Here is an 8,834-nt window from a genome sequence, read left to right on the forward strand (position 1 = left end):
AGAGAGAGAGAGAGAGAGAGAGAGAGAGAGAGAGAGAGAGAATTAAAAAGAACAAGAAAAAATGCAATCATCAACTATTTTTCTCTGTAGAACAGCAGAAATCAGTAGTACAATTATCTAAGCCATCCTGCATAGACACATAAATATCTCTTCTCCCACGCCTTTTCCCATCCTTTTCCTCATCCCAGTTTTTCCATCACTTTGAGCAGATTCTCTGCCTTTCACTGTATCTATTTTTGTACCACTCAGATTGTATTTACTCTTTCAGGTTCTTGCACTAGCAAGACAATATGTTGTGTGCATAGACATGTCATTTATTTCACTTATGAGTATGGTCTCTAGTTACATCCATTTATGAATAAAAGCTGTGAATTTATCTTTTTTTATAACTTTGTAATACTCCATTGTGTAAAAACATCACTTTTTTATCCATTCCTCAGGTGATGGGCATTTGGATTGCTTCTTATATTTAGCTGAGAAATTGAACTGCTGTAAACATGGATGTGATAGGATGTTTTCATTTCATTTGGAAAAGAACCCAGTAGAGGAATCTCTGGGATGAATGGGACTTCCAATCCTAGTGTCTTAGAAATTACAACACTGATTTCCACAGGGACTATACCAGTCCACACTCCCACCAACAGTGAACAAGGCTTCCTTTTTCCCCACAGTCCTCCAGCATTTGGTATTGGTCGACTTCTTGATGATAGCCATTCTTTCTTCTGTGAGATGGAATCTCAGTGTTTTAATTTGCATTTCTCAACTGATCATTTCTGTTGTACATTTTTTCATTTATATTTATTTTCCATTTGTAGCTCTTCAGTTGTGATGTGTATATTCATCTCAGATGACCATTTTTGGATTGGGTCATGAACTTGGAGGACCTGAGATTTTTAATTATAAAGAATTTAAAGATGTTCTAGATAGAAATACTTTGTCTGAGGGACATTCATGTATAATTTTTTTCCAAATTCATGGGTTTTCTTTTTACCTGATAGTGATTTCTTTTGATGTTCAGAAGCTTTTCAAAGAGAAGAGATCCCAGTTGCTGATTCTTTGATGTAGTTCCTCTACAGTTTGGTTTTTCGTCATGAATTCTCTACCCACCCCAATATCTTTAAAATTTCTACCTAATTTTCCTCCAGAATATTCAATGTTTCAGTGTTAATATTTAAATCTTTAATACATTTTGATTGTTGCTTAGTGCATTTTGACATTCATGGGTCTAATTTTAGCCTTCAACATGTGGAAAGCTCACTTTTCTGCAACATTTATTAAAGACACTGTCTTTCTTTCAGTGAACATGTTTTGCCCTTTTGTCAAAGATAAGGTGGATGAGAGTGTTTGAGCAAGTTTGGTGTTAAGATATTCTTCTAATCTGTTCCAGTGACCCTCAAATCTATTTTTTTTCCGCTAGTACCATGCTGACTTTATAAGAGCAGTTTCATGTTATAATTTTAAGTCAGGGGTTGTGGTGCCTCCTGCCTTTCCTTTGTTACATAGGATTGCTTTTGCTATTCTAGGTCTCTTCTGGTTCCAGATGAATTTTAGGCATATTTTATCAAGATCTGTGAGATGTACTAGTGGTATTTTTAATAGGGAATGCATTGAATCTGTATAACAATTTTGGCAATATGGCAATTTTCATAATTTTAGCTTTTCCTATCCAGGAGCAAAGAATATATTTCCATTTTCTGAAATCCTTTTTCATCTCTTTTCTTAGAGTACTGTGGTTTTAATTGCATAAATCGTTTACTTCCTTTGTGAGATTGATTCCTAAGTATTTTGGGGTTGTTTGGGTTTTTGGATGTTATTGTGAAAGGCAGTTTCCCTAACTTCTCTTTTAGTGCATTCTTTGTGTACAGAAATTCTATTGACTTTTGACTGTTGACTTTGTATCCTGCTATGCTACTGAATTTGATTATTAAATCTCCAATCTCTTAATGAATGTTTTTGGTTCTTCTATGTTGAATACCATGTCATTTGCAAATAATGATAATTTCACTTCTTCCTTTCCAATCATTATTCCTTTTATGTTTCTATCTTGTCTAATTTCTCTGGCTAATGTTTCCAGAACTATATTGAATAGAAGTGGTGGTAGTGGACATTCTTGTCTTGTTCCTGACTTTTAAGTGAAGGCTTTTAGTTTTTTGTCCATTTAGTATGACATCAACTGTGGGTTCGTCATAGATGGCTTTTATCAGGTTAGGGGAAAAGCCATCTATTCTGATTTTCTGTAGGGTTTTATCATGAATGATATCTGAATTTGTTGATAGCTTTTATTGCTTCTACTGATATGATCATGCAATTTTTGTCTTTGGCTCTGTTGTAATGTAGTACCTTTATGTATATTGAGCCATCCCTGCATTACTGGGATGAATCTGACTTTGTCATCTTCTTGATGATTTCCTGCATTATGTTTGGTAGTACTCTATTCAGGATTTTTGTATCTATGTCCATTAGGATATTGGTCTGTAGTTGTCTTTTTTGGTTTGGTTTTGGTATCAGAGTAATACTTCCAGGAATCCGTTTGAGAGAATTGCTTCCCCTTCAGTTTCATTGAAGAATTTAAGAAAAGCTGAGAGTAAATTTCTAAGTTTCTGGTAGAATTAGCTGTGACTCTTTGAGGAACTGGGTTTTTCTTTGTTGTTCAGATTTTTATTATATTTTCAATTTCATTGACTTACTAGGTTATTCAGAATTTTTATCTTCTTGATTCAGTTTTTGGTAATTTATATGTATTAAGAAATCTGTCCATTTCTTCTGTGTTTTCTGTCCTGTGTGAGTAAAGATTTTTGAAGTAGGTATTGATGATCTACTGAATTTCTATAGGGTCTGTATTGATTTCATCCTTTTCATCCCTTATTGCATGAATTTGGGATTTTTATTTCCTTTGTTTGAGAAGCTTGGGTAGTGATTTATCAATTTCTAGTCTTTCAAAGAATCAACTCTTTGATTCATTATTTCTTAGTATTAACTTCTTTAATGTCCATTGCATTAATTTCTGTTCTAATCTTTATAATTTCTTGCCTTCTTTGGGCTTTGAGCTTGACTTGTTCTTTTTCTTGGAGCTTGAGGTGCAGCACAAGCTTGTATATTTGGGCTCACTTTATTTTTTTGATATGAGAATTCACTGTTATAATTTCTCTCTTAAGACAGCTTTCAATTGCATCCCATAGGTTCTGGTGAATTATATCTGCATTTCTGTTTGTTTGTAATAATGTTTCATTTCTTCTTTAATTTCATCTGTGACACATTCATTGTTAAGGAGGATATTATTTATGTTTCATGTGTTTATGCATATTTTGCTGTTTCTTTTTGTCAATAATTTCCAGTTTCCCTGTACTATAATCAGATAATACCCATGGAATCATTTCAATCCTTTGCATTTACTTAAGCATGCCCTATGTGCTAGCATATGGTCTATTTTGGAAAATGTTTCATGTTAATCTGAAAAGAATGTGTATTCTGATATTGTTGGAAGGCGAACACTCTGTAAAGGTCTACTAGGTCCATTTCTTCACAAGTTTGGTTTAGTTCTGGTGTTCTTTTGCAGGATTTTTGTTTGTTTGATCTAGCTATTTGTGATAATGGGTGTTAAGGTCTCTGGTTAAGATTGAGTTATTAGTTGTTCAATTTTTCATTTCCTTTATAATTTACCTTATATAGTTTGTGACTCCACATATTTGGTACATATATATTTTTGACTTTTTATGTCTTTCTCTTGCATTTTTCCCCTCACAAGTATGTAATGACCTTCTTTATCCTTTTGAGTCATTCTTTTTTTGAAGTTGGCATTGTTTGCAACAAGAATAGCTACCCTTGCTTTTTTCTGAGTTCCTGTCACATGGAGTATTCTTTCCCATCTTTAATTTTTCAGTCTATGAATTTTCTTTTGAATTAAATGTGTTTCTTGTATACAGCATATGGTTGGATTTATTTTTTTGATCCACTCTGTCAGCACGCTTCTTTTGATTGATGAATTCAAGCTGCTTACATCAATGGTTATAACTCATATGTATTGCCTTATCTTTATCATGTTATTTTCCTGGTGTAGGTTTCCTACTTTCCTTCCTTTGTTTAATTGCTTGCTCTGCATGGTGGTTCCTTTATATTATTGTTCTCAAAGTTGTGGTTACTTTTGTCTCTTTCTAGAATGTCTTTTGGTATTCCTTTGTAGCATTCATGGTGGTCATGAATTTCTTCAGTTGTTCTTTGTTATGAAAGTATCTTATCTCTCCATTAAATTTGATAGATATTATTGAGGGATACATCAATCTGGGTTTAAAATTATTTTTCTTTAGGGACCTGAAATATTTCCCTCAAAATTCTTCTTAATTTTATTGTCTATGGTGAGACATCTGCCATGATTCTGCTGGGATTTGCTATGGTTTGTGTCTAGCTGTCCCTCCTAAGCCTCATGCAGTCATGGGATGGCTTCTGGAGTTCATGATTGGTTATTGTGGGTGTGGATGCTGCACCTGCCCTGGGGCAGTTATTTGCATTGCAATGTAAGGAAAGAAAGGTTAGCTAGCTGCCTGAGCTGCTGCCACTTCCCTTTGCTCTCTACTCTTTGCTTCCACATTGAAAGGTTGCCCTTTGCCATGTGCCTCTCTGTCTTGGAGCCAGCTGAATGTGAACTGAAAGCTCCAGTAACTGTGAGCTAAATAAACTTTTCCCTCCTTAATTTTGAGTGTCAGGTATTTGTGCCAGCAATGAGAAGAGAGTAACTGAGGCAGGATTTTTACTATAATTGACCTGATTCTTTTCCTTAACAGCTTTTAATAATTCATTCTTTGGTTGAATTTCTGAGATCTTGATTATTATGTGTGTAGGTGTAGATTTGTTTTGATTATGGATAATTTATGTTGTATATGCCTCATTTATCTATATGTCAGATTCTTTTCCCATGCTTGGGAAAATTTCTGCTGCTACTTTTGCCTATAATCCTTTTATGTCATTTATCCTGACCTTTGCTCTTTCCTTGACACCCATCAGACTTATATTGTTTTTCTTTGCATCATCTTTTAGCTGCAAGTTCTTATTTCCAGGTTCCTTGTTATTTTTAAGGGATCTTTCCTTTCCTGTTCACTAGCTGCTATGCTGTAATCAAGGTCTGAAAGTCTATTTTCAGTTGCAAGTTTCAAGCAGTTTTGCCAGCATTCAATAAAATTCTTAATTTCCTGGATATCTGTTTGAGTCTGTTTCATATCTTATTGTTCTTTCCTGTATTTTTCTTTTAGTGTTTCCGTCACTTTTATATTCTGTATTTTTTATCTATGCTTTCTTTAGATGTGCTGAACAATTCTTTTGTGATAGTTGTCATTTCTTTTTTTTAACCTGAGAGATTATTTCTGATCAGATTTCTTCCACAGCCTAGCAGTTGTTCTTTACTTCAGTTGCCATTATTTCAGAAATTTCAGGTATGTGACTTTCTTTCTATTATTTTTATGTGTTTGGTACAGGGTTTACAGGGTTTCACTACATAGATCGAACTTGTAGTGATTCTCCTGTTTTCAGCCTCTAAAGTGCTGGGATTACAGAAACATGCCATGCCCAACCCAGTCTCAATCACTGTCTCAGCATGCCCCAGAGGTGTGGCCAGCACAGCAAGCCTGGGATCAAACCCTGGTCGCCACATTCTGCCTAAGCAGGCACTTTAGTCCACTCAGCTATCTGTCTGAACCAAGTAGGTGACTTTCAATTTCTCCTATGCCCTTGCCTCTGGGGCTTATTCTGTGTGGGCTAGAGGTCTTAGTTTGCCTTTTTCCTCTTTTGTTTTCACATTTTTTAAGCCTCCAGTGTTCACCTGGCCTCACCAGTAATGTGAAATAGTGGGGCTTTGGTCAATAAGTCTCCCATAACAGTGGTGTAGGCAGCTCAGACTCACCAGGTTGTACTAGATCTCTGGTCAGAAATTTTAAGTTTAATACAGGAAAGAAAAATTTCAATGATTACAAAAGCACACAGGAACCCAAGGACAAATTTATATATCCATCTCACAGTCACCCTCATTGAAGCACTTTCATCATACTATAATTTTCGACTTAGGACCAAGGATGGGCTATTTAGAAAGAAGGGAAAGGATAGGAATACAAGATGGGGATATCAGAAAAGAGAAAGTGTTAGGAGAAAGAATAGGTGTGTTTTCATTCTAGATAGAATTGTTCAGCAGAGTAGTGATCATCTATCATTATCTACCCACTCTGAACCCCTAGATTTCATTCATGTCACCCATATCCAAGGTAGCAAAAATTCTGCAGAACATTACATCTGAAATTGCTCCCTGAGGTATCTTTGCTAATATTCAGCTTAAGCCACACCTGACTAATGCCCAAAACTATACCAATGGGATTCTAGGGCTCTATGCTCATTAAATTCTCCAAGGCAAGCATTCATTGCATGTGCAGTTTCATAGGCCACATATATTGAAAAGCCACAGGGTTTTTTTTTTTCAGGATCCTACCCACTTCAATGAGCCAAATCTAAAATATAGAGAAATGTCTAGTGATCAGCCTAATGGATTTTCTCATACTGAGGAGCAAAATAAGCTATCTCTTTTCCCAGTGATCTCAATTTTCTTAGGTTAACTACCTTCTCCTCCATCAATAGGGCCAATTGTTAGAACAGCAGTTCTCTGTAACATCAGCATTTATATACTTTTAATGTGCCAGTATCTAGACTCATTTAGAACATACAAATTGAACCCTCTAATACATTAGTCAATAGTTATTTAAATTTGAATGTAAATTAAATACATAAAAAACTTTGTCACATAAAGTCACATTTCAAGTATTTCATAATCCATGTGGATAATGGTTACTGTGTTGAACATAGCAGGCACAGATCATTATCAAAGTTCTACTCGATAGTTCAGGTATTCTTACTCTCTATCCAGTCACCTTCTTTGTTTGTATATACTACCTAAGATTTTATTTACTGTATTTATCGCAGATGAACAGGGTTTTCATCATATTCCTCAATTCACCAGTGATCCTACATGACATTTTTATTACCATTATTCATTTTTCTTGTTTATTCCCATACTTTTAAAATAAGTAACCATTTTAGTGTAGAAAATGTATATGTTTCTATATGTTCATTTAAAGGAGTATTGTTCTGTATATATTTAAAGTTTGTATGTAAATGGCATCATGCTGTATCATTTTTTATATTCATTACAAAACATTTTAAACAACCATTCATATTTCTGTACATATTTAACTTGTTCCTTTTAACTGCAGTGTTACTCTCTATGATATATATTTTATTTTTTATTTTTTAAAGACATACAAAATAGTAATAATAAAAATTAGATATGATGCAGAATTTCACTAAACAAAACAAGTTGAATTTGAGAGTATTCCTTGTATTACATAGTGTTTTTTTCAACTTAGTTGTTTAGATTACCAGATATATGCATTCAAAATTGGAAAAAAAAGTTATAAGAATTGAAAAAGAGAGTAAGAGAAAAATATTTTAAAAATTAAGCATTGGAGTGTGTGGGAGAGCTTCTGGCTAACCTGAGCCAGTGGGAACTACCGGTCCAAGCCCAGATGCAGCGTGGGTGGGACCCTCTTCCACCCTCTTGGAACCCCCCCACGAACACTCTACAGTCCGCCCTCCTGACCCCGCCTGCCAAGTGAGAATTTCTGTACCATTCTAAGGACCACCAGATCCAGTCCTAGCCCAGGCATGGTGAGTGTGTGGGAGAGCTTTTGGCTACCGTGCACCGGCAGGACCTGCTGGTCCAAGCCCAGGCGCAGCGTGGGTGAGACCCTATTTCACCCTCTTGGGACCCCCCCAACACTCTGCAGTCCCTCTTCCTGAACCTGCCTGCCAAGTGAGAATTTCTCCCATGTTCTAGGGACCCCCAGATCCAGTCCTAGCCAAGGCATGGTGCGTGTGTGAGAGGGCTTTCCACTACCCTGGGCCTGCAGGACCTGCTGGTACAAGCCCAGGAACAGCATGGGTGAGACCTACTTCCAGTCCCTTGGTACCCCCACCCAACATTCCGCAGCACCCTACCCCACCCTGCCCGCCCAGTGAGAATTTCTGCCATGTTATGGGGACCCCTAGATCCACTCCTAGCCCAGGCCCAGTGAGAGTGTGGGAGAGGGTCCTCTCCCCCCTACTCCACCTTGTCCCCTCCAGACTCTGCTCAGGCCTGGCATAGAGATCTGAGGTGAAACACTGGAACTGCAATCCCTGCAGAGAGAGTAGGGGACAGAACCACCCAGCTAGTCCAGGAGCAGAACATCTTGCCAGAGGGTCACAACAGGTTCACCCCCAAGGGCAGCAGCAGGAAGGAGCTGAGCACAGCAGCCAGACCCAAGCCAGGCACAGCTGGATAAATCCAAACATTGTAGATCTACACCTGAACTTCAGTAGGTGCTAAGGTTATAACTGCATCAAAGCTCTACAGCAAAGGTCAGAAGACAGTGCTATACAAAATGACAATGAGAAAGGAGGAAAATGCAATCTACAACTCCAAGCGTACCCATAACAAGTGCAGAAGACACTAAGACAGAATACACTGGGAATCACACAGTTGAAAGCAACGAATCCATAGCTTCTGAAATGAAGAAAAAACTACAGAAAAGTAGAGAGGATCTCAGGCTGGACATGAAAAAATAAATCCCACAATTAATAACATCTGCAGTAAAGAATCAAATGCAAAAAATGGAGGAAACCAAATGAATGGAGGAAACCAAACTCAAATGAATGAATTAATAGCATAATTAGTAAATAAGCAACAACAGAAAGTCATAGAGGAACTCAGAGCTGAATTCTTTTCTGCTAGCTAAGCTCAAATGTATGAATTAATAGCATCA

The sequence above is a fragment of the Octodon degus genome, unplaced genomic scaffold (assembly GCF_000260255.1).
Source record: "Octodon degus isolate 3935 unplaced genomic scaffold, OctDeg1.0 scaffold00301, whole genome shotgun sequence".
Taxonomy (NCBI): Eukaryota; Metazoa; Chordata; class Mammalia; order Rodentia; family Octodontidae; genus Octodon; species Octodon degus.